Raw genomic sequence first — 24,733 nt, forward strand, 5'->3', positions numbered from 1 at the left:
TGTGGGGCTATACCATATGCTTAATACTGTCACTGCTTCAGGTACCCCTGCAATTGCCTGAATGCCAGTGAAATGACTGATGGTACCAATGGACATCTTTCAGAACAACAATATTCCTGCATTAACATCTCGAAGTTAAGGCAGTGCCTTTCCAAATGGCCTATACCCCATAGCCAGAAAGAAGAGGATGGCATTCCTTCTCATGACTGTGTCAGTGGACTGCTAGGAAGAGCCCAGATCCAGTGCAATCAGAACAAACAATGGCAAATGTCTCCTTGTCAAACAACATCATATAGCCATGGCACAGTTCGGACATATTTATTCTGTGCAAAGCTTATGAAGAATTTGCATTAGAAAACATAGACAAATGGAAATGTTGGCTTTTGCTGCTGTTTTTGTAGCAAATGCCACACAAAGAGCTATTTACCTATTTTCTGTTTCTGTTGTTGATGATGCTAGCCTTGCAATATGAATTTATTTTTAAGCAATAGTGGGAAATGCATTTTTGCACCATGCAATTATATTAATGAAGAAATTTGTTTGATGTTAAATATTTATTCTTCTCCCACTGTAGTCCACTTTTGATACTGCATATATTTACAAAGAAAAAAAAATGCATTTTTAAATGTCTGCAATCTGGTTTTGGGATTATTTGTTAATCACGATTCATTAGAAACCTTAAGGGTTTGAGTGGAGGTTTTTGAATTTAAAAAAAAAAAGAAAAATTGTTTTCAATGGTCTGTTTTGCTTTAGTTGGCACAGTGAAAAAGAAAAAAAACCTAATTTGGGTTTAGCATGTAGAATTTAACTAAGCTTTATTTATTTTATTGTCAGAAGTAATAATAGGGAGTAATTTAAGTACTTTGAAGATGTGCATTTAGTGGTCTTTGAAGCATAATCCCATTAAGATTAATAATGAATTACATCTGAGAAAGACTACGTCCCTTAATGCTAATGTCTTTTGCAAGGTGGATAAATCGCTCAATTTAACAGCAAAGATGAATGTACAGACAAGCTGTAGTTCCACTGGCTTATCTGACATTGGAAGGCTATTATTTGGTTTTCTGGGGGAGGCTGGAGGGTGGGAGTGGTCATTTTTTATCCGGAAGGCCCTGAGTCTCTTGCTCATTGAAAAGCTTTGAGGAAAGCCATACGAGGGATGACCTGCTCTCTAGAAAATCACCACCTACTTCCCATGACTGCAAATCTTGTGAGCAGTTTGTTTATTGCCAAATCCTTCTGTTTCCCAGCAGGTTTTGGTCATGAAGTGCATGGAAAGCCAGAAGCAGCCAAGGTGGACAGAAGAGCTAAGATGATGAAGAGAACAGCCTACTAATGGGGCCTACTAATCTGTCTGAATAAGCTGCTTTTAGATGTTCTGGTCTTTCACTGGAACCAGTCTTTCACAGCATACAATTTCAAGCTTCATTCAGTTCTACCACAGAGATCCAGAGGGAGGAGAGAGAAATGCAATTATTTTCCTTGTGATGCACATAGCTATGAAGAGAAAGGTTGATGCAAAGAATGGCCTGGCTCATTTAAAGATCAAGAGGCACAAACCCAAGGACTGAGTTCTTTACTGTAAGAGTGGTAAGGTGCTGGAACAGGCTGCCCAGAGAGGTTGTGGATGCCCCGTCCCTAGAGGTGTTCAAGGCCAGGTTGAATGAGGCCCTGGCAACCTGGTCTAGTATTAAATGGGGAGGTTGGTGGTCCTGCATGTGGCATGACCAAGTTATGACACAGCTTCAAGATTGTACCAAGGAGGAACAATCTCCCCTCAGCCTCCTTCCAGGTCAAGCTTTGCAGCAGGAACATGGTGGGGCAGACCTCTGTTCCCTCTCAGGTAGGATAAGCATCACGCACAGAATGCCAGGTCCTTCTTTACCTCATTATTACACATGCCCATAAGCTAAGTCTTCATCCTGCTTAGTTTGTAAGAGCTAAAGGGATCACATCACACATTGGTGCAACTGCAAAATCAGTGCTGTTTCACCCAGCAAATAATGATGTATGTCGCTTCTGATTACAATCGGTTCAAGGAGGCAACAAACCTCACAGTATGTGCAGCCTTCAAAGCACCTATTAAAAATACATTTTTATGTTGTAATTGCTTACTAAGATAGATGCATTGATTTTTTTCCCTCGTGTCTGAGAAGTAATTGCATAGACTTATACTCAGAAGAATGCACATAATATACTTGAAAAACTAAGCATGAAGAATCAGTTTAAATTTCACTGAGTGTGAATTTGGGGAGAAAAATTATGCCTCCACCTTCTCACTACTAATGCAGTAGGGTTTATTTTTGAATGAAGGCAATATGAGCTTAAATTAAATGTCAAATATAATTTAACATTAAAGCATGAAGTGGCTGAGAGTGTGCATGGCAAAACTAGCAGCTCTTCTGAGTGGTTAATTGCTATCTACAAAATAATAACCTATAAAAAGATCTCTCATTTTCAGTAGTGAGGCTTAAATTTACTGAGCTGGAATAATTCTAACAAAATAGAGCTCAGAAGCCTTTATAGCTACCCATGCCACATGAAGATACACAATGGCAAATAAAAATATCTGCAATCTGGCTGCCTACTTCTCTGGGAGATGTATAGACTCCTTTGGTAATCAGCAATGAGAAATAGACACTTCTAGGCTGCAGTTCATCTTGTCTTAAACTAGATATCTAAAATAGACCAGAAGAATCACATCTGAGAAATGCTTATTTCTCTCTGCTGACTGTTAAGGAAGCCAGAAGTGATTAATTCAGAGGCAGAAAGCTACAGTGCAATGTGTAATTTTAATATTTTTCTGCCAATAGTTGCAACAGAGCAATGCTATGTTTTATTTTTTCTTTTTCTCCCACTAATACCAGATAGGCAACTATTATTAGAACTAGAAAGTAGCCCCTATATGCAAGATGCTGCCCACCTCAGAAGTCAATGAAATCCTTACCAAATGAAACTCCAGCTTCTTTTGAAAGGCATTACAGCAATCAGAACAGCTAAAACTGAGAAAAAAAATTGTCCCAAAGGATATAATCTTACATGCATTTGTACTTCCACTTAATTCTAGCATAAAACTGTCCCATAGGGCAGATCTAGACACCTTTTTAAGCAAGTTGTTGGCTATCGGTGGGCAAAGGTCTGTGCTCTGTAGATCTCTGCCCAATGCTGTGTACCTGCTCCCTCCACCTGATTTGATCAGCTGAAGAACTCAGCCAGCTCAGTTCTACCAGAAGGAAGGGGCAATTTTACTAGAGGAAAAGAAAATAGAGCAGGCACCACATATATTTTGTACTAGTATCTATATAATTTTAGTACACTACAGTAGGTGAGCTGCTGATACCAGTATAAGCCTCTTTAGGGGAACCCTGAAAGGTTCCCCTTTATTCCATTGAGATTTAAGATACTCAAGGCAAACTTGAAAATAACTGATATATTTCTGATGACATAAGGACCAGCTATTGCTTGCTTTATGTTTTTTTTTTTAATATTCATAAATATACAACAGCATAAATAATACAGAATATCCAGACCCTAATGTATTGGAATTGCTACACAAAATTCTGATATGTTAATGGCCAAGCTATCACTGACTTGAATTGATTCACAATTTCAATCCTTCAGCATTCATAACAACTAAAAATCTAAGGTGGTTTCCAGAATATGAAATTACAGCAGGTCATATCAGCTCTAAACCAATTGTTTCTGCTAGAAGAATGAAGACAAGATTTGAGATAAGAGAAAAAGAGAAAACAGTTTTATCAAGACATCATTTAGGTCAATGAATATAAATATGATAGCTTATAGTTTTAATTGTGATTTCTTGCAGGTATTTAAGGATATTTTTCAAATGTGTAACACATCTGACCCATTTCTATGTGGTGACAAGAACATGCCGGGTCTGTTTGAGCATATCCACCAATACAGAAGTTTTGATATGAAAGTTCATATGGGTCATGTAAAGCACATGATGGAGAGACCATGACTTCTGGAAAGTGAAATCAACAAAATCACCCCAAAAAGTAAAAATAAGATAAGTCAAGAATTGCTATATTCTCAAAAACCATTTCTCAAATTCTAGGTTTAGAGCAGAGTGAGTAGTATGAATGAAAGAAAGGGAGGATAAACTGCCTCGAATCATGAGTTTTCTAATAAAACAGATGTATCCAAAGCCTAAGGAGCTGCCTTATCATGTTAAGATGAAGAACTTGGAAACGTAAGCAAGGATTAAGTCTCATTGAAAGCTACTGTTTTGCTTGGTCTCCTAAATCCAAAGTGCTGGGAGCAGGCAAGCAGCCTGATATAGGATGAGGCCAGAGACAGCTCTTGGCCCCAGTAACGCAATCACTCTCTGAATAGCCATTGCCAAACATGCGGATCTGTGTGAGAGCTTCTCGCAGTGGCAGAGCCTTGGGCGCAGTGCTGACATCTCAGACCACTTAGCCAGCTTGGCCCCCGCTCACCTTCCCTGCGGATTATCAGGTGCCAGCCACAAGCAGTGTTGAGTGGATCCCATCAGTTTCTGCCTGCTGTGTCTGAAATGAGGTGCTGCCACATTGGCAACAGCATCTCAGCATCTCAGCACTGTGCAAGCAGCCCTGAACTGTCTCATTTGCAACAGCGGGAGCACAGGCCTTCATCTGCCAAAGCAGCAATCACTCTACGTGACCGGAGAGGTGACAGTGGCTGTGCAGGAGGCTCCTCACCCCTGCCAGCTCTGGCCGATAATGAAGCTCAGATTGGTTTTCCAAGTGTGCACAGGACACACAGCCTGCTCTGCTGCCATCTCTCACCTTGACATACCACGGACATGCATTGAAGTTTTAAGGATTATATTGTGCTGATATCTGAGGACTATGGTGCAGGATGTTGTGTACTCCAGATTTCCAGCTGGGCTATTGATGTGGCTCCTCTTCCTCATGTAGCTTATGTGGAGTATTTTACAACCTCAGTGCAAATCCTGCTCTGGGACATCTCTCTCCACTGTCCCAGCTCACAGCAGGATGCAAGGACAGTCTACCCTGTTACCAGATGTGAGTCCACACCACAGAAAGTAGAAGCACAAGAAGACCACAACAATCACATATTTCTTGTTTCAGAGGTACCCCATGCACTGATGTGCAAATACTTTTGCCAGCCCAAGACAGAAAAAGTGAAGACAGGTACTTTGCTGGGCTATGTAGAAAAACTCCTACTTTAACTAGTTAAAAAGCATCCCCTGGATGCTGCAGCTCTATTTGGATTGATACACATGGAACATTCATTGAAGAAGGGTCAAGGAAATCTTTGTGGGACTCGGGTGATTGTAAGAATGTAAAGCAGGACAAAAGAAAAGATCCGTACAGAAACTGGAGGAGATGCAGTAAAACTCATATATGGGCAAATGTTATTTAATTCAGCATAAGGTCTGCTGGCATCAGCTCAGCCAGTAATATGATCTCCATATTAGCAAATCTGAACCAGTGCACTCTGGTTTAGAGCAATTACTGATTTGTCTCACTTGTTTTTTTTTTTTTCTCCAAGAAAACACCGAGTGCCCTTTTGCCTGCTCTGAAGCCACTGCCTTCTGTTCTCAAGCTCCTGTACAGACCTTGGATGATTTCAGCTAAAGTCTGGTAACTTGCTTCCATCAGTGGCATAATTCATTCACCAGCAGCTCTGCATTCTATGTATGGAAGTCAAAAGGAAAGTTTTAAAATGAGAAATAATCACTTTGCCTACCAAGCAAGCATCTGACCACCTTATAATATTGGTCTTCATACTAAAAAGCTATCTGTGGTATTTAAATATATGATCTTGCATTCTTCTGCAAGCTAAATTCCATCACAACCTTAAGGTATAATGATTTATCAGAAGAGATGGGCTGTAACAGATAACTAGCAAATTTTGCTCAGGTGCTTTAGATGTTACTGCTCTGTTGTTTTTCCCAGACTTTTGCCAAAGCTACTGTCCCTGGACAGAAGGACAAACTAAAATATGGGCCTGTATTACACTGTGCCTTCGAACTGCTGAGATGGTGTTCAAAATGATGCCCAGTCCTTTTTGCTCACCCTGTGAATGTGCAGAGTTAAACAAAATACCTTCAGCAAAAGTCTTAAGAACAAAAGCTGGTAAAACAGAAATGTCTCAAAACTATCTCTGTTTTGTTTCCCACTTTCCCAATGAATCCAAGTCACAACCATATTTCTTTACAGCTGTGCTGTCTGCTAGCTGCTAATTTTAGCCGGGGTCCTCCATTACAAAGCACAATGAAAAGGAAGCTATGAAAGTATGGGATCCATGACTTTCCTAAACCCTTCATATTTTGTAAGTCCCCAGCCAGCTCCTAAATATCTTTTCTGGTTCTATCACGATTTCAGCACATAGAATACAAAGTGCCAAACAGATTCAGCTATTTGTAAGAATAAGCCAAAACCTTCTGTCCTCTTTCAATGATCTCTGACTTTCAGAATCTCGCCTGAACATTCATCAAATATTCTCTTTGTCTGTTGTCATCCCTCTTAAATACATAAAGAACTCATTCATGAATGTATAAACTTTTGTCAGTCTCCAAAGTAAATGGAGTTTTCTTTTAAAAGGCTTCCTTTAAATCAAAATCACTCAGTGCATGGTGCTCTGTACTGTTATCCTCCTTTCTTCAGAGAGCGTGTCTGCTTTTGATCCTTTATTCCTGACTTCTTCCCAGCACTGATTTTTTTTCTGTCAATTTGGAAGCTGAGCCTTGTGTTAATATTTAGATGGCATATTTTGATGGTTTTCCTTTAGTTTTTTAAAAATATCTCTTCCAATATTGGTGCTGATAAAGGTTAATGAAGCTCAAGGATAACGTAATTGAGGTTTCTGTTTGCCTTACCCACTGCCCACTGTTATTTGAATATATTGTGGAACTGCAGATGGACCAGAAACCTCATTTAGGTTTTATCAACCTCTGCATCCACACAGGTACCAAGCGTGGTCCATCCTACTACAGAATAAGACCCAAACTCATCAAGGTCAAGGAATAACTTAAGGAATAAGGATCAAGTTCCCCTTCAGTAAGCAGAGATCTTTCTCTTCATTTCCCATTTGGAAATCCTCTGTCTCTCATGTTACAAGCCAAGGGAATTACAGTCTTGCTGTCATAAGGCATTTCTGTCTTGCTCATTCTGCAGAGAAACCACCATTCAGGATTTAGGAGTCATATCAGCTATTTCCAAACAGCATTCAATACTATTTGGACACCATTTCATGTAATACCTTTCTCTAATGGTTAAATTGTCTTTTTTCATCTAGTTAGAAGAGAGACAACGAGGTTGGAGATACTGAGTCAATTCTAAGATGCAAAAGTAAAGAGCCAAATAGCAATGAAATCTTTCTTTGGCTGAATTGTAACTTCCATGCATCTATATATATAAACTTCTCTTATATATATAATAAAATATATTTTAAATAAACTTTTGCATTACACTCACTTGCAGAGATAGAGAACTCTCTGTTAAAAAGCAACGGAGAACTCTGAGAAAGAGTAATTGGAAATGTGTCTTTCTGCAGCTCCTATTCACTGCTGGTGTTCAGCAATAAAAAGAGAATTGCTACTATGAATCACTAACACTACCTTGCTGTCTTAATATTGCCTTTCAACAACTGAAGTGACAAATACCATTTAGACAAGGAGAAACCCTTATATATCTGATACACTTCCAAATGCTCTGTGATTTAATTTTTTTTTTCTTTTTAAGACAAACAAACAGCGCTTGAACAAAAAATCCCACATCCAAAACAGAGTAGGCTTCTAAAACTCTGATGGAATGAGGCCACTGGTAAGCAACAGTACAACTTTACATAGAAAAAAACCCAAACACTTTACCAAGGCTATCAAAAGAGCTATTCTTTTAGTTAGTTTTGGAGTAAATAAAACAACACTTACTCCTTTAAGTGATTTGATTGCATTAAATGATTCATTTGCATTTAGTTGTCTAATCCCAGGGAGGTTATTGTGCTGCAGCATACTCACACATTCAATCAGACCATTCTTTAAAGCCAAGTGCTGTGGCTTCTAAAGTGGAAGCGTGGATGCTGGATTTCAGCAGAGTTGGAATCCACTACATAAATTAGTTTGCTATTCTGTATTGTCCCTATCATGTTTGCTTGTTTAAACAACACCGATCTTTCAGCAGTGGGAAATGGGTGGCCCCGGGGAGCAGGAAGGATTCCTGACATGCCACGTGGCCCCTCAGGAATCACTAAGGGATGTGTTTGCAAAAGCACTGGTGGCTGTACTGTTCTTGCTGTGAGTACTTCTTGAACTGCTTCCATAAGCCTCTTTGGGATTATGGTCCTATAACGCTTAGCTGGAAGGCCGTTTGAGCTTCAAGAATGGACCCCTTCCCAAAGTCAACATGCCCTTCATACCTCAGCGTGGGGCTTGAGTTTTTCGTTAGGCTGCTTTCATGGCCGCTTCTGCCTATGTCCTTTTGCTGCTTCTTTTGCCCTTGCACTGGTCCTCATCCAGATTACAGAACTGAACTGGTAAAAGACTATAAAAATAAGAAAGCTCTGATTTTCACCATTTCATGCTCCGAAGTGGCCCACCATGGGTGAATACTGGTTTAATGCAAGGAAAAGAGTGCTAGCACATGGCTACCACTGGGGTAGGACAAAAAAGAGTTTTTGACGACTGTTTAACTGTATTGTTAAACCACACTCTCAGTTTATCCATCAATAAATAGGAGTAAAGGTCCTTCCCCACACACAATGCTTTCGGAGCTGTGGTTGTAAAAGACACTTACGTAAGTGCTAATGCACTTGGAATAAACGTTGGCATTTAGGCAGGGGCAATGGGGGTGGGAGGTGAGACAGCCATTACATAACATAATCCACCACAGATTTACATCTTGAGCAGGACAAACTGGATGTCTCAGAAACTAGCAGTTAAACAAACACCAAATCTGTAAAACCTATTCAGAATTTGTAAAAAGTATTGTTGTTTTATTACTGTTATTTATCTTGATTGCGTTTGTTCTGCTTAGAAGAAATAAAACACAGGCGCTCTTTCCTTTAATTGCTGGGCCTATTCTTTAGTAAACAATGAAAAGTGATTAGAGATGTTTTTTGGCATGCACAGTCCAAAACCACCTAGTGAGAGTTCAAAGAACAAAGCAAATGCTTATTGGAAGAAATTACTCAGCTAACTAAACTTGTATATCTGAGTCAGACATTTTTTCAGCATCTTTACCCCATTTATCAACGCACAATTACTGTCACTATTGAGTTGTGTCATTAGGCGTAAGGTTACAAGTGCCAGTCGGAATAAAAAAATCGCAGTAATGTTGGCATAATTTTTCATTATCATCTTCATTAACCACAGCTAGTGGGAGTAAGAGTTTATCCTTGCTGTTGTCATTGTCATGACAACGCTTCCAAAGCTTGTCTGCCGAGAGTCCACCAGATACAAAAAACTGAATGTCCTCATTATTCCGCTTCTCACACTCTCACCCATGCCAAGGGTGATCCAAGATGCACAGGGCCCTTGATTTATCCCCTGTGATTTCTCTTGACAGCCTGGTATGGTGTCTCAGCTTAAGGCAATCGGTCTGATTTCACAGTTTAATTACTGCTAATCTGAAGGAGCGTGGCCAATGCTAATGAGCCAGCAGCAATCAAAGCAATAATGGCTAAACTCACCCTGTTTCATTCTTCTCTTTTTATTAAACTACCCCTGCCCTGAAATAAGCAAGTAATTTCTCCCTCTCCACACAACTGCACTGAGAGAACAGACAAGTCTGATGTACAATTTGGTGCTATTCCAAAAGGAGACTGTAAGATTCCTTTATATTCTGCATTTAGAATACTGTTTAATGTTAGTTTCCAAGCAGCTTTGATTCAATAGAAGAATCAATAGCTGTAAGAATCACTAGGACTCGTTAGCAGATCACTACTATCTTCACCACAGAGCATCCAGATGGGTTGGAATCCTTGGGATGGATTTTTGCAGCTGGTCATCACTGAATCACACAGCAAATGAAAATACATATGACAGCCATGCTGAACAGAACCTAGATTAAAGGCCCAGAAAGGGCTTTACTGCAAAAGGAGCAGTTATAAAACTGGGTAACAGCCTACCCAAGTAGCGCCCTCAGCCATCATCATCTAGAAGTGGTAACTTGCACATACTCCACTTTCCTGAGCTTTTCTCCCACTGTTGAAATAGATGAAGGAAAGCCTGAAAAAAAATTATTAGGACTGATTCCTGTCATTCGCATCGGCACAAATATCATTCACCAGGAAAATGACAAGATCCAGGCAGCATGTCCATTTCTCTACACATCCACCAGCTACCTCTTCCGTCAGATAAAGTTTCATTTGCCTTTTTCTTCAGCAAGCGGAGGGTCTTCTCTAAAATATTTACCAAACTTCCCTGGGATGACTCGATCAATGCATAAAACCTTTTACCAATTATTGTTTAAACAAAAAGAAAGTCACACATTACAAACAAGGGCCCCAACATCCTTGTAAATCCTAGCTATTTCGGGCAACCCTTATAGAACTGTTTCATATTTACTCTGGTGAGCCATAAGCAGACTCTGGCCCACTTTGAATTAAGCAGAAAAGCTGTGCTTTAGTGCCACTACGGGTAATTTATGATATATAAATAGGAGGTTAGGCAATATTTTGCTTGTTAAATGACACAAGGGAAAGAATGATAGAGAAATCAGCCATAAATAAAAGCCTTTTGAGCAAAATCTGAAGAATGTGAACTACTCGCCTGGTGTGTGTCTCAGGTTTATTTGTCATTACGCCAGATTTGGGGGTGTTCAGTTAATCTGAGGAAAAACAGATCTTAAGAACTTTGTGGACATCCAGGAATACCTGACCAGAGTGGAAATAACTTGCCGTCTTTGCAGATGAAAGGTGTTTAATAAAACAATAAATATTAGAACGTACCATTTCCTTTTTACAGCAGTGTCATTTAAATGTGCTATATAGCAAGGCAATATCACTAAATCATTTTACCTAATCCATTCCTTCAAGACCTGTTTTTTTCATTGATCATTTTTACATTCACAATATTGTATTAAAAATAGAAAAGACCAGGCTGCAATACTATAGTTGCGATGCTATTTTGCAGTGCTTTCAAACTTGTCTTACCTGTTTTCTTTTCTCGTATCTGTACATGAAAAACAATGCTATGGGTACTTATGGCATCTTTCCATAAGATATATGAGAGTGTGTCACAAGAGGTGAACATCTTTCTAATAATATTTTGTACTTCATCATAGCACTGTCAGAAGATGCCAATGGAGACTCTAAGTCATTTTAAAGAACCACTTCATTTACAGGGAAGGAGTTCACTCCTAATTAAGTTGGAAAGCCTCTGGGGCTTTCCCCAGCCTTTGCAATTCTGATTTCCTTGGAGAACTCATGGTAAATCTAAGAGATTCAGAGATTTCAGTGTGATTAAGGCCCTGTTGACAAAGACATTAAAATGCCGCTAGTCAAGCTATGCCATAAACCACACACAAAAAATCCCTGTCCACAATAGCACCAGGAACTTGAAAAAGAAGTCTGCTGGTAAGACAGTAAGGTGGCATAACTAAAAGGCACAAGTGGTAATTAAGAAAAGAATTAGGAAAAATTTGGATTAAAATTGTAAAAAAACTAAAAAAAGAAAAAAAAACTAAAAACAAAAATAAACCCAACCTACCCCCCTACCCTACCCCCCTACCCCCCCCTAAACCCCAAAAAAAAAAAAACAACAAAAACACCTGGAACTGAATAACTTGAATCCCATTTAAGCTGCTATATTAGCTCTTTCTGTGTGGACTGTACATCTAGAGGCATTCCAACATGGAAGGCAAAGAAATATCCTCTCTCAGTTATAGTATGTGAATTGAAATATCTATTCTCACAGTTTTTCCCCTTTATTAAATATCCATCAGGAGGTCTAGGTTGATAAGATGTTATCATTCAAGAGCAAGTAGCAGACACAGGGATTTTAGCAAAATTGAGGCCTTATAAATTTGGGTCAAAGAGAGTGAGTTACACTGAAAAGCTCAAGGAACTAACTTCATCTTTTCCTGATTAATGGAAAGTAGCACAGCCATTGCATAATCCCTCTCTTCCTGCAAATGGGAACTGACAGCACAAGTGTAAAGGTTTTTTGTCACTCAAGTGCTACAGTCATCAAGTAAGAGATGTCATTAACAAATGTAGGGTATTTTAGAGAAATGTGGTGTGATGGATTCCATGACAAAGGAAACACAATAATGAGCAAAGACATCTAAAACACAGTGCAGGGACATAGTAGCCGTATGGAAGCAATACAAAGAAAGAACAGAATAGTAAGAAAACTGAGCTGATTTCCTTCTGAGTGATCTTTCTTCCAGCACTGACTAGCTGTGGATCTGGCATCCTGGTACTCTCCCTCAAAGAGGAATCTCAGATGGTCTTCAAGCTTCAAGTGGCTAGACTCAATGCTATTGAGAACATGCTTCCTGCATAGTTTGAACTGTCTCGATTTTTAAGCTACACAAAAGCAATTGCCTCCTATTACTCTAAAATAATGTTGCTGCTGAGGGTTTTTGTTTGTTTGTTTGTTTGTTTGTTTGCAGAACAGCAGCAGAGAGCACTGGCAGGTCACCACCGTGGAATGAAGGAATCTGAGGAATCACATGGAAGAAACAGAAAAGATTGTGTTTGAAGCAAATACAAAGAGAGAAAAACAATGAATAAAATTGAAGAGACCTTCAAAAAGAAAGAAATGTCAGAAGCAAAGGAAAATAATAAAAGAAGCAAACTTGGTTTGTTTAGCAACCAAGACTAATTCTCCTTCCTGTTAGAAAAGACCTTCATAGATCAAAGTATTAGAGTGCTCTGAATTCCACTTGGGCAACCAGCGATATCCTGATTAGATTTGTATTTAAACAGAATTCTCATACATTTCAATTATTAGAATCATTGGAGCCAAGTGCTCTTTCAAGTTAGACCTAAATTATCCTCTCTCTAACAGAAAGTGAAAAGGCACACAATATTGATACCAAACATTGTTCTGTAGAGCCATATATACTTTTAGCAGTCATGAGCATAAATGGAAGCACACACTATTCATACACTTTCACTGGTTAGTTGAATACTTGCTACAGCACAAAACAAAAACAAAAACAAACAAACAAACAAAGAAAAAACCCTATACCCTAGCATATTTCTGGCTATTAATTGCTAAAATATTGAAAGTACAGTCTTTCAGGCTAGTCTTCAAAATTATTCTAAAGAACAATTATCCCTGTGAGCTCGAAGAAAAAAAAAAAGAGAAGAGAAAGAAAAAAGAAAAAAGGATGCTATAAAAAAGATAGATTTTCATATATTGGAGATATGTACATTCTAAAAGTAAGTGCCCTTGATGGAAAGTCAGATGTATCCCAAAACCAGAGACCTTTTTAGGTTACACTGTCTGTTAATTTGTACATTTGACAATCCCTAGTAGTGAAAGAAATTAAGAGATCTATTGAAACAGCTCTGGAAGACGTGCTTATTCAATGCTATTAAAAAATAATGGGTAATACCACCTGAACATAACATAGAGATCTGGAAGGTATCTCTAAAGGAGTTATGAGAGCCAGTGAGAATTCTAGTCTTATTGTAATGCACAAGAATGTGGACAAAACATTGTTCCTTTAAAACCGAACAAATTCTGTAAATAACTGCTTCTCAGATTCAACATCAGCATTTTGAAACCAGGATGACAAAGATCCTCATATTTTTTGTAATGCGTTTTCATTTCTAGAGTATCACCAATGCTACACAAAAATTACAAAAATATAAAATTATATATATTTATATATATATTTATTAAAATTATAAAAATACAAAAAAATTTTTAATCTTCTGTTCTGATTCTCTTACGGCACTGTATGAAGTTTAATGTCTCAACTTTTCTTTCTTGCTATTCAGTATGCCCTGTAGGGGTCATGCTGTTCCTATGGCTTATCCGGTCTGTAAAATTTTAATGTGTGCACAGGATAATGGGGAGAATTCAAAAACACAGGAGATTTTCAGTGAATAATCTCAGATTCAGAGAACCACCTCCCTACTCCTACTTCCCAGATTTTTACCACCAGAAATGATGATTCCAAATCACAGAATCATAGGGGTTGGAAGAGTCGTCTGGAGATCAAGTCTTCTTCATGGCACCCATGCATGCCCTCATAACATTTCTATATTCCTCCTAAGGAATGGAGGAGCTCCATTTGAGCTCCCTTCTCATTATGATACAGCAGAAGTGTGAGTTTCATCAGTGTTTGTTCCTGTCTTGAACCTGAGACAAATCCTATCCTGCTGAAAGCAGCCTCTTTGTCCTCACTGCATTTTCTGTTTCCTTCCGTAGTATCTGTGCAACCTCCTACTTCTACTCTCAGATAATTTCCTTAACTTTAGCAGCAATTTTATCCAAAAGATGACATCTCGTTTGCAAAAGGCAAAAGAAGGTAAATAATGCTTAAAATATCATGGACGTATGGAATTTTTTTATGCATTTCCCCCTCAGTGTCTTCCTGTGAGTCCCAGCTTCTCTGTTGTATTAAATGCAGTTACCTGGACAAGTTTTTCTCCTACCTTGTAAGAAACCTATTTCTCTGGCACCCTCAAAATGAAAATACATAACAATAATAATTAAAGAACAAAGAATAATTCTAGTGGAACAAACCTATCATTTATCTCTAAACTCAGCAACAATGTATCTGAATTATGCTTTTCTCTTGTTTGGTAGTTGAAATAATTTCAGAAAAGTGTTAGGTGTACACCTGCTGTTTTCACCAAGTAATTCCTCCAGAAGGTAGGAAAACCCTATTCCTATTTGCAGTTCTCTTATGCAGAAAAATAAACAGAAACTGTAGTAGGAGTTCACCAATCGGGTTCAAGTCTAATTTCAAGTAAGTAAAATGTCTGGGCTGGAAAAGTAATTCAAATGTGCAGCAGAAAAAAAAAAAAAGTAGTTGGCTTGAAAAATAAAAATTCAGAAGTGACTTAAATATGGCAGACCTTGCTAATCTGTCCCTTCTCTTGTGTGTAGAAATTATCATTTTATTTCTTCGAAGGGCTCAGTTCATCTAACTAGCTCATATGCCTAACAGTCACTGTGTCTAGCTATCAGTATCAATATTTATACTGCACTACATCTTGTGTTCTCATGGGACCTTGTCACACTGCAAATTAAATGTCTGTTACCCTGTTCTACCTCGTCAGGTAAAGTCCCAGAGTCACAACTTCACTCTGTTTTTTTGTCACTGAGAAGGTAAAACATCCAGGGTTTTTTTTTGCTGGATAGAAATGGGGTCATCACCATTAAAGGTGATAATAACTCAGGATGGCTGTACAGACTCTCTGCAGAGTTGGAAATGGAACACTGACAAGCCCAGATGTTAATTGTTTTGGGTTATTCACAGTCATTCTGCATTGCACTTCTCTCTTTTAAAACATTTCCATACCAAACAGTAGCAATGCTCTCCAGAAACGGTGTCTGCAGTCTTCATTCCATCCCTGCAGCAATATTTGGTGTTCTCACTGAGAGACTTTTAGGATGTCACTAGCTGCAGGTGTCCACTTCTACACAGTCCACAACTGAGGTTGATGTGAGATTTCCACTCCTTTTAAGCCTGCAGCCCCAAGCTCAGCAGACTGCCACACGTAGGCAGCAAGCTACAGAAGTGACAAAAGCCACGAATGGTCTCTCCTGAAACCACACCACAGAAGCACTGCACTGTTAGGCATAAGGCACAAAAAGTTACAAATAAATCCTTCCCAAGGATTATATAAATATTAGGTTTCTATATATTGCAACATGTATTATATACTGATATAATATGGATATAAACAAAGCAAAGTTGTCAAAAAATCAGATTTCCTTAATTCTAAGCAGCCTAATCACTTCAGTGGAAGAAATGCACTTCAAACCATTTTAACTGCAGCTAGTATTTGTTTAACTCTCTGGTATTACAGGTACTGTACCATCCTTTACAATAATCTCTTTAGGACAGGAAGGAAAACAAACACCCACCTTCCATTTCAAATTATTTTTAGTAGCACATATGAATCATCTTTGTCAACATAACCCAAAGGATATTGAAAGCCATTGGAAAAAGTAGCACAGGTTACTCTTTTCATCACATCATTAAGCATGTCCACAATTCTTTAAATCATGCTCTGTCAAATATTTTTGGATAAAATGTTATTAAGCCTCTTAACCATGTTCTTCAAATAAGAACACGTATGATTTTTCTGCAATACATTATTTATAGACGGGAAAAAAATAGACACAAGCAATCTTCAGGCTCCCAGTTTGATAACTTCACATAATTCAGTAAAGAACCAGAGATGCAACAGATATACACTTTTAAAGCAGCTTTAGTGATTCTGGAGAAAGATTGTTGTGAAGCACCAAAATGAATGTATTAATCAGCCATTATTTTAAAAGCCTGAACTGCAAAGAGACTGTGGGAGGGGGTAGGGAAAAAAAAGAAAGAAAAAGCATTTATCCAAACATTTAGTCCTACTAGAAGCTTAGACAGCCTGCTGAGCTCTTGGTCAGAGCCACAAAGGGATTCAGACACGTAGCTCCTTTGGGGATATGCAGCTCATAATCCCAAGGGGACTTCAATGCTTAAAAGCCTTGGAGAATGTGGATCTTTGTGCTCTGCTCCTTCCCAGCTGTGCTGAAACAGCAACAGCATTGGATAGTAGCGAGAATTTGCACTAAACAACATTGTGTTATGCTAATACATAGCATTTTTACATATATACCTCCCTCCTCTGAGGTCCTCCTTAGCAGTGAAAGAGGTAATATCATCCAGACTGGACAATGAGCGACTCATGACTGTGATGAAAACAGCCTGCTTCTCTCATTTTAGACCATCTTCGGACTCAATCTTGTCAGTTTACACTTAATTTGCCTCCTCATTTTCTTTTCAACCATAAAAGATGATTTTTTGCTACCTAAATAAAAATGAAGGAGATAACCGAACATCTCCCTGCAGACACAAAGCTCTGTGGTTTAAGATGTGTTTATTATTTCCTCTGCTTTAAAAAAATAAAAGCCTCTCTGACTGTCAAGTCAGCAGACCAAACCATGTGGACATTTCTCATTCATCCTAAGGCAAAGGCACCTGGGTTATCACATTAAGCTAGTCTTCCCTCAAAGAAAAGAGTTGGCACCCTTGCTATTCACTACTTGAGCCAGTTTAACGCCTCTTTAGTTAGGCATAAAGATATGTGTACCCCTGCCTCAAGATGTCTTCCAGAAAGTCTAAAAGAAAGAGTCAAAGGGACTGTGATAGAAAGAAAACCTAAAGTGGGAAGCCAGAAGGATGATGAGGTAGGGTTTGTGTTTCCTGAGATTAACCAGCAGCACACACAGGAGCGGGTGAGAGTGTAGGGAAGATTCTCCAGGAGAGAATCTTTTCCCTTCAGGAAACTTAAAAATGTCTACAGTTGGAGTTTTCCAAGCTTGGGTCTCATTGTTCCATTCTCAGAGACATCAGATATACAGAAGAACCAAGGAAAGCTGAAAATTCATGCTTCTAAAGCATCCTTACTTAGCTGAAAGCTGTAAAATGGTATTTCCCTCATGTAATCTTCTACCTCTGGTCAGTCAAAGACTGAGCTCTTCCTGAACTGAAAACTGTATCCAGATCACTGTATTTAATAATCTTTAGTGCATTTTTCTGTCCTGTATTTCCCTAATCATTTCTTAACCTCCTGCAGCATCCAAAACGTTTTGTCTTAATGAAATCTTCAATTTATTTTGCATTATGAAGAAAAAGTGCTTTTCAGCTGCTTGCTCTGTGTTGATGAGGGATGATCATCTTTCCACATCCTCCGGATCACTGACAACTTTTACACATTTACACATCTTTGTTGTCTGCTGTATCACACACTTTACCAGTAGACCTCTTTCCTAGAATGAAAAGATTTTGTGCAGCTTTTCCTGGAAGAGAAACTTGATTCCTCTGCTCAGGCTTCCATCTTTCAGTTCTATCACACCCTACTGGAGACAGGCTAATAAGAGCTGTACAAAACACACACGTCACATGTTAGAGCCATGAAGGAATTCACTTTCCTTCACTATTCCTTCCCTGGTAATATCTTTTTTGTTTGATGAAGCTGCATTTTTACACGCTTCTGGGCTGTGTGCCAGCATGATGTGAGATGACGACATTTTTCAGTGTTGTTTTTCCAAGCCCTCGCCTCTCTCCAATTAGCTGTCCTGTGGGATGGCTTTCTGGGAAAGAAACGAATCAGCCACGATGAAACTGGTACTGGCACTCAAGCCACCCCTGCTATTGATTTCATCTGAAAGCGAGTGTTGCTGTTCTGGAAAGTCCCTCTGGGAGAAGGAGGGTTGCACCATGGCTGAGTGGCTGCATTAGATGCCACAGTATTCTAATGTAATTAGAAAACAGCTGTGAAGGAACAGCCAATTGTTTTTTGGCAGTCACGGCTAATTTTGCACCAATAGAAATGATGAATCAAATCCTGCAAGTTTACAATATCTGCTGAGAAAGTAATGGCGGAAGCCATGGTAATGATTTTAAATCTCGTTTATACCGCTTTGGGCTGATGGAGTGGTCTCTCATCCCCCAGAAGACTCTGGTGTGAAGGAATTCCCACATGCTTTACCATAACACCCACTAGGATGGGGAGAGGAGAGCCAACATGTTGGGTATGGAAACCGTGCAGCCACTTCTCAGCTACAGACTAAAAATACAACATTTTTCTTTTTTCTTTCTTTCCAGAGCAGGAGCTATACCACTGAGCAATGCATTATTCACCCCTCACCAATCAGAGATAAACCTGGCAAGAGAGTATAATACAACACGTCCAGCTCCTCCTAGGTTTTCTCTGACCATCATCCCCTGTCCATTCACTGTGTAATAATGAATCAGAAATACTCAGCCAGAACAGTGTTACTCCATTAAACGCATTCCTTATACCAGTTCTCTTAACAAATAAACACCCAGCTCCATTAAGGCTATTGAATATCAGCCTGTGAACTATCATCTGCTGATAAAATATGTGCAACTTTACTGTCTGAAATATGAAAATAATCTCTAGGGCCATATTTCCTTGCTTAGGCCCCCACAAGATCTTTCAAAATTACTGCATGTGTCAGCTGGGATTAGAAATACTTCTTAACAGGATAACTGCTAAAAGCATATTTTTGTATTTGTCTCAGTGCCCATTAACATGAAGAAATTCAATCCAGTTGACAATATGTTCACATAAGTGCTAACTTTGAAATAAATGTTAAAAACAATATTTGAAAATGGCCCTTTGCCCTTGTTCTGCCTCGAAAATAGCTACATGTCAGTCTTTGGAAGGCAGTATTTTTGGCCAGATAGCCAATAATTTTAATAGAATTAGCATGGGACAGAAATACCATCCAAAAATGGATTCATGTTTAATCTGGTAATCTGATCCCATATGGCACTTTAAAGAGTGGGAGGAATTAGTGTTTGCTGCTTAAAGAAATTACCCAGAAAATGACTGCCAAAGATAGACCCAACAGCATCTCATCAGCACTCAGTGTGAAAAAGACAAACAGCATAGGAACAAGAGATGTTAAAAGGTGAGCCAGCACAGAGAGACAAAATTTGTCCTGCATGACTGGGAGAGGGATAACAATTGGATGATAAAGGCAACCTCACAGAGTACTGGACAGAATTGAAGAGGCATTAGAATATGTTGCACAGAAGGTTGGAAGGCAGTTTGAAAGCTGAACCTAACAATTCACCAAGTTCCATCCTTAAATTGCCATTCACCTCGTGTGCTATGAATGCATAAGAAAGCACAGATCATTCCCATATTTCTCTCTCATCATTCTGTACAGGAAGCAGAGGGACACCGGGATCACAGTGACTACTCAGGTTCCAACCCGGGGCTGTTTTTCAGGTGACAATTTCTGGGACCTTTTTCTGGGTCCCTGCCTGCCTCCTTCAGCCCTGCTGACCCATTTGTCTGCAGGACATCATGGTGAACTGGATCAGAAACTCATCTCACTGCTAATCCTGTTAAAGAATTAAAAAAGGACTGAGTGCGTTTTTAATTCAGCTAAGGTCACCCAGTTCAGCTGTGGTCCTGCAGAAAGTGGCGGTGGCACAACCATGGAGCCACCTCTGGAGGGAACAGCTGGGGATGAACAGAATAAATAGATGGGGATGGAAAGGAGAGGAGAAGGAATGGCTCATGCTACCTTTGGTGCTACAAGCAATGTCAGCAGAAATGCAGCCTCAGAGCTCTCAGGGTCGGCTGCTCCCAGGGTGTTAATATTAATATCTGTGAAAATACAGCAAATAGGGTTTCTCTGCAAATAATAATTAAAAAAAAAAAGTAATGATGACCAGAGAGGATAAAAATAGCCGAGAGATGAAATGTCATTGACATCCAAAGCACTTCAGATTCTGGGCAGGCATGTCAATAATGTAATAACAACTTTCTACATTCCTTCTATCAGGACGTGCAGCTTCCAAAACCTGCCCCACTCTGGAAAGCCTCCGTTCAGGACACTTAGCCTATCTGCCAAAATCCTGCAGGGCATCAAGAGCCCTTCGGTTCACTGACATTATGGAAGCTGAAGGGCATCAAAATGATAGCCAGTGAAACTGCAGCTGAACCAAAGCAGGATTTAATCCTCACAGGTTGCAAATCTATTTAGTGACATAGACGTGTAGCACAGGTTAAAAACTAGAAGAAAACTACTTTCCCCCTTCCACCTCCCTGGAAAGGGAAGTATTTAGCACAACAAAGTGCTTGCTGTAAAACAGAATAAGATGTGTCTGTTCCCATATGGAGATTACACAAACTATACCCCTAAAGAATTATTCTGTTGCTTACTTCTGGGGTAAGTGTGCAGGATTTATCTACAAAAGCAGCTCAGACCAGGGCAGTACAGTGGTTAATGAAAACCATGCCAATATGTGTCCAAATCCTTTTCTTTGTGTCATTGGTTCAAGCACACCAATTTGTGACAGAGCTACGAAATGAAAAATCACAGCCCAGTGCACAGAGATAATATAGACAATAACTAAGCTTTTGCCGCGTGCTTATGCACACATGCAACACCCAGCATTCAGCTCTTTGCTGCCTCACCAAAGCCAACAGTCCCAAGATAAGAAGTCCAAATTAGGGTGAAGAAAATAAATAAAATATAATCTGTCAGGTTCAGCCTGCAAACACAACACTTTTTTACTCTTATCCTATGGTTCTGATCCACCGCAGCCCCCAAGTCCTGCACAAATATCCAGTGGCAGGATTAGTGCTATGGTATTATGTGCTTAATGGATAGACACTTTCCTCTTAATTCTCCCTTCGTTGCCACCCACCTACTTTCTCTCCTTTTATAATACCTAAGGATGTCAAAAACCTCCCCGAAATGTAATTTAAGAAACAGAGTTGACTGTATCTAAAAGGTCATTTCATTACTGAGTTAAAAAAAAAAAGTTACAAAAATCCCACATGTTGCCTAAATGAAATTTACCTCAGGTGTCCTTAGGAACCTGTCTTGGGGAAAAAGACCCCTACAATGTCCTAATATCATAGCGAGGCCACATTAGCCTGTTAGTTGTCCCCATTTGCCATCAGCCAGAGGCTTGTCTGCATGTTAGAGCTCCACATTGTGACTAAAGGTGCACAGCATGTAAAGGAAGTAAAAACACAAAGGCATATATGCATCTTCCTCTTTACCCAGCCCTTTCAACAGTATTCTAATCTCCAAAAGACAATGCTGCAATGCACTCCCAGGCTCCCTTTCACTAAGGACTGGCCATGTCTGCACCTCCATAAACCCCCAACCTCCTGCCATTACCAGACAATTACATGGGTCAGTATTTCATACGATTACAGGTTTGGCCTGGAAAGATTAGAATTTGCCAGGCTAGCAGGAGCTGGGCTAGAGGGCTTCCCCAATTATAACAACCCCAGTGCTATCTCCATTGACCCTTCCCAGGCTGTGCTCCATTCCTTCCGTTCCTCTTGTTCTGTTTCCCCTTTCCCTTCTCAAAAATCCTCATTTAACTCTTTGCAGAAAAATAACAAACAGGTCAGTCAAGGTGACATAAAAGCAATTTCCCTACACTCATCTTCTCTGTGCTCTGGTCAGCCAGGATTTTCTTATTTCACATAAGAGAAAGAAGAACGACGTGTTTCTAAACATTTAGAAACATAACATAAATAACATAAATATTTTGTTTGCTCAGCACTCTAACAGGCAGCGTCACTATCAGTGCATTTGGCTCAATAACAGCTCAGTGGTTGCTGCCCATCAGCTTTTGCAAAAGAAAATTTATTGGCAGGTCAGAGAGTAAAAATGGCAGATTCAGTGTACCTAGAGCAACTGTAACTGTAATCCTTCAGTAAACGTATCCCAGAAGTGGCCTTCAGATTCTAAAGTGTGGTTAAAATGAGGGTGTCAGTAAACACCTTCTCTTTTTCGTTTTTTTTCTTTATTTTTTAAAGAATTGGGATTTGGTTAAAATAAGGAAGATACCTCGTCTTTTCAACTGTTGTACTGTTTCAAGGTCTTTGCATGGCATTGCTTCTTTATATTGTTTCCAGATTCAGGAATAACCAGATGGGCACATATTATGGTGTGTCCTGCAGGAGATAAGACAGAAGAGGGACCCTTTCTTCAGCTCAATGATCTTATTGAATCATTGAGACTTCAGGACAGATGTTTGAGACAAGTTCAGAAGAACAGCAGTGATGAATTCACTACTTTTGTCTAGGTGCAAAACTAAAGGGAACTAATTACTGGATACCTTGGCAAGGCAACAAAGACTCTGAGCCCACATCTTCAAAGGATTTAGACACAGCTTTAAATTTAGCACAAGTTCCTATAACTTTTACTAAGTAAACTAGAAACATTATCATTTTGCATTCCTGAAAAGAATCACACTAAAAAAAAAATTACAAAAAATAATCAAGCAATTAAGCTATATTGTCTAGAAAGTCCTAATTCTCCTTGCATCTCTGCTTTTGCTTTTACAAAAGTTCAGCCTGCCTCTTAATATGAAAAACACGGGCTGGAGGTGGGAAAGGAGATGGGTAAGACGAATGTCATGAAAAAAAGCTGGAATTAAAGGATGAGTCTCATCAATCTCAGCTTGTATTTGTGATGAAGACAGTGCAAAGTGAATATACACCTTAAATAAGAAAGAGAATGTCAAAACCGTGACAGTTTTAAATCCAAGGTCAACAGTTGCTTTGAAAGAGTTTTCTTAAGCAGTTTTGATGGATTCACAATTTGCTGAAAGTTTTATGTAAGACAGCTTGACACTTTATTGCCATAACTTTCATGGCATAAAAATTTCAAAGCTTTCAACTAATAGCAAATCCATCTGAAGAAGATTACAGTCCCTCAACCTCAGGTTAGTTAGTCCATAAAGGAGTTCCCAAATGCTAAATAGGAATGCTAAGTTTTGCCAAGAAATGGCACTCTTTTCCTTGCTTTGTCTACATCTAAAAACCAGCTTAATTGAAACCAAAGCCCACAGAATTCTTAACAAACATTACCATTGACTGTCAGATAAAACCCACAGTGTCCTTTCCATCTTGAAGGATATGTACACATTCTACACATTCATTCACTGCCTAAGTTCAGCAGACTTCAAGTTGATACAGAGCAACCATTTTAACAATATAGAGGAAAGTAAAACATGGAATAAAACGTGAAATCTAAACAATATTATCCTAGGGAAGTACAACATAGCCATTACCACAGCATAGCAGGGTATGCTTTGCCTTGAACTTCTAGATAGTTTCTCTGAGAATGTAACCTCATGTGACTCAGTTTTTTTGTTAATATTTTAAAGCTGATCCCCACAGCTTTATCTGTTCTCCTGATGAAACATATCCGAGACCTAAGGGAATTGGCTGATATAGTTGCCAAGCCACTCTTGTTATATAAAAAGTTGTGGTGGTCAAGTGAAGCTTCTGATGACTGGAAAAAAAGCAATATAGCACCCATTTTTCAGAAGGGTAGAAAGGATGACCACAGGAACTACTGGCCTTTCTTCTTCTCTGCAATGCTGGGGAAGATTCTCCTGGAAGCTATGGTAAGCCACATGGATGAGATGGAGGTGATATGGGAAAACCAGTACAGTTTCACCAAAGCAGGTCCTGCTTAACCAACCTTGTCACTTTTTATGATGGTGTAACTGTATCAGTAGTTACAGTGCCATTGATGTCACAGAATCATAGAATCATGTCATCTATCTGGACTTCAGCAAGACCTTTGACATGATTCCTCATAACATCCTTTTCTCCAGATTGGAAAGATATAGATCTGGTGTGTGGGCTGTTCAATGGATGAAGAACTGGTTGCAAGATTGTACCCAGAGAGTGGTGATCAACAGCTTAATGTCTGGATGGAGATAAGTGATGAGTGGTGTCCCTTAGAGGTCAGTACTGGAACCAGTGATCCTTAACATTTTCATCAGTGACATCGACAATGGGATTGAGCGTACTTTCAGCAAGTCTGCAGATGACACCAAGCTGTGTGGTGCAGTTGACATACCTGAGGGTCAGGATATCATTGAGAGGGACCTAGACAGGCTTGAGCAGTGAGCCCAGGAGAACCTCATGAGCTTCAACAAAACCGAGTGCAAGGTCTTGCACCTACATTGTGGCAAACCCTGCTGTCAGTACAAGCTAGGTGCAGCTGGGAGCAGCCTGTCAGTACCTAAGCCTGTCAGGGGAGCTGTAAGGAAGA

At 39.4% G+C, this 24,733-nt stretch overlaps 1 protein-coding gene across 5 annotated transcripts in view; it reads right to left on the reverse strand.

Moving 5' to 3' along the window:
- The window catches only part of PTPRN2 (protein tyrosine phosphatase receptor type N2), a 561,093-nt gene that overhangs the window by 135,915 nt on the left and 400,445 nt on the right, over window positions 1-24,733 (reverse strand). The gene's annotated exons all lie outside the window — the stretch shown is intronic.

The sequence above is a fragment of the Meleagris gallopavo genome, chromosome 6, assembly GCF_000146605.3.
Source record: "Meleagris gallopavo isolate NT-WF06-2002-E0010 breed Aviagen turkey brand Nicholas breeding stock chromosome 6, Turkey_5.1, whole genome shotgun sequence".
Lineage (NCBI taxonomy): Eukaryota > Metazoa > Chordata > Aves > Galliformes > Phasianidae > Meleagris > Meleagris gallopavo.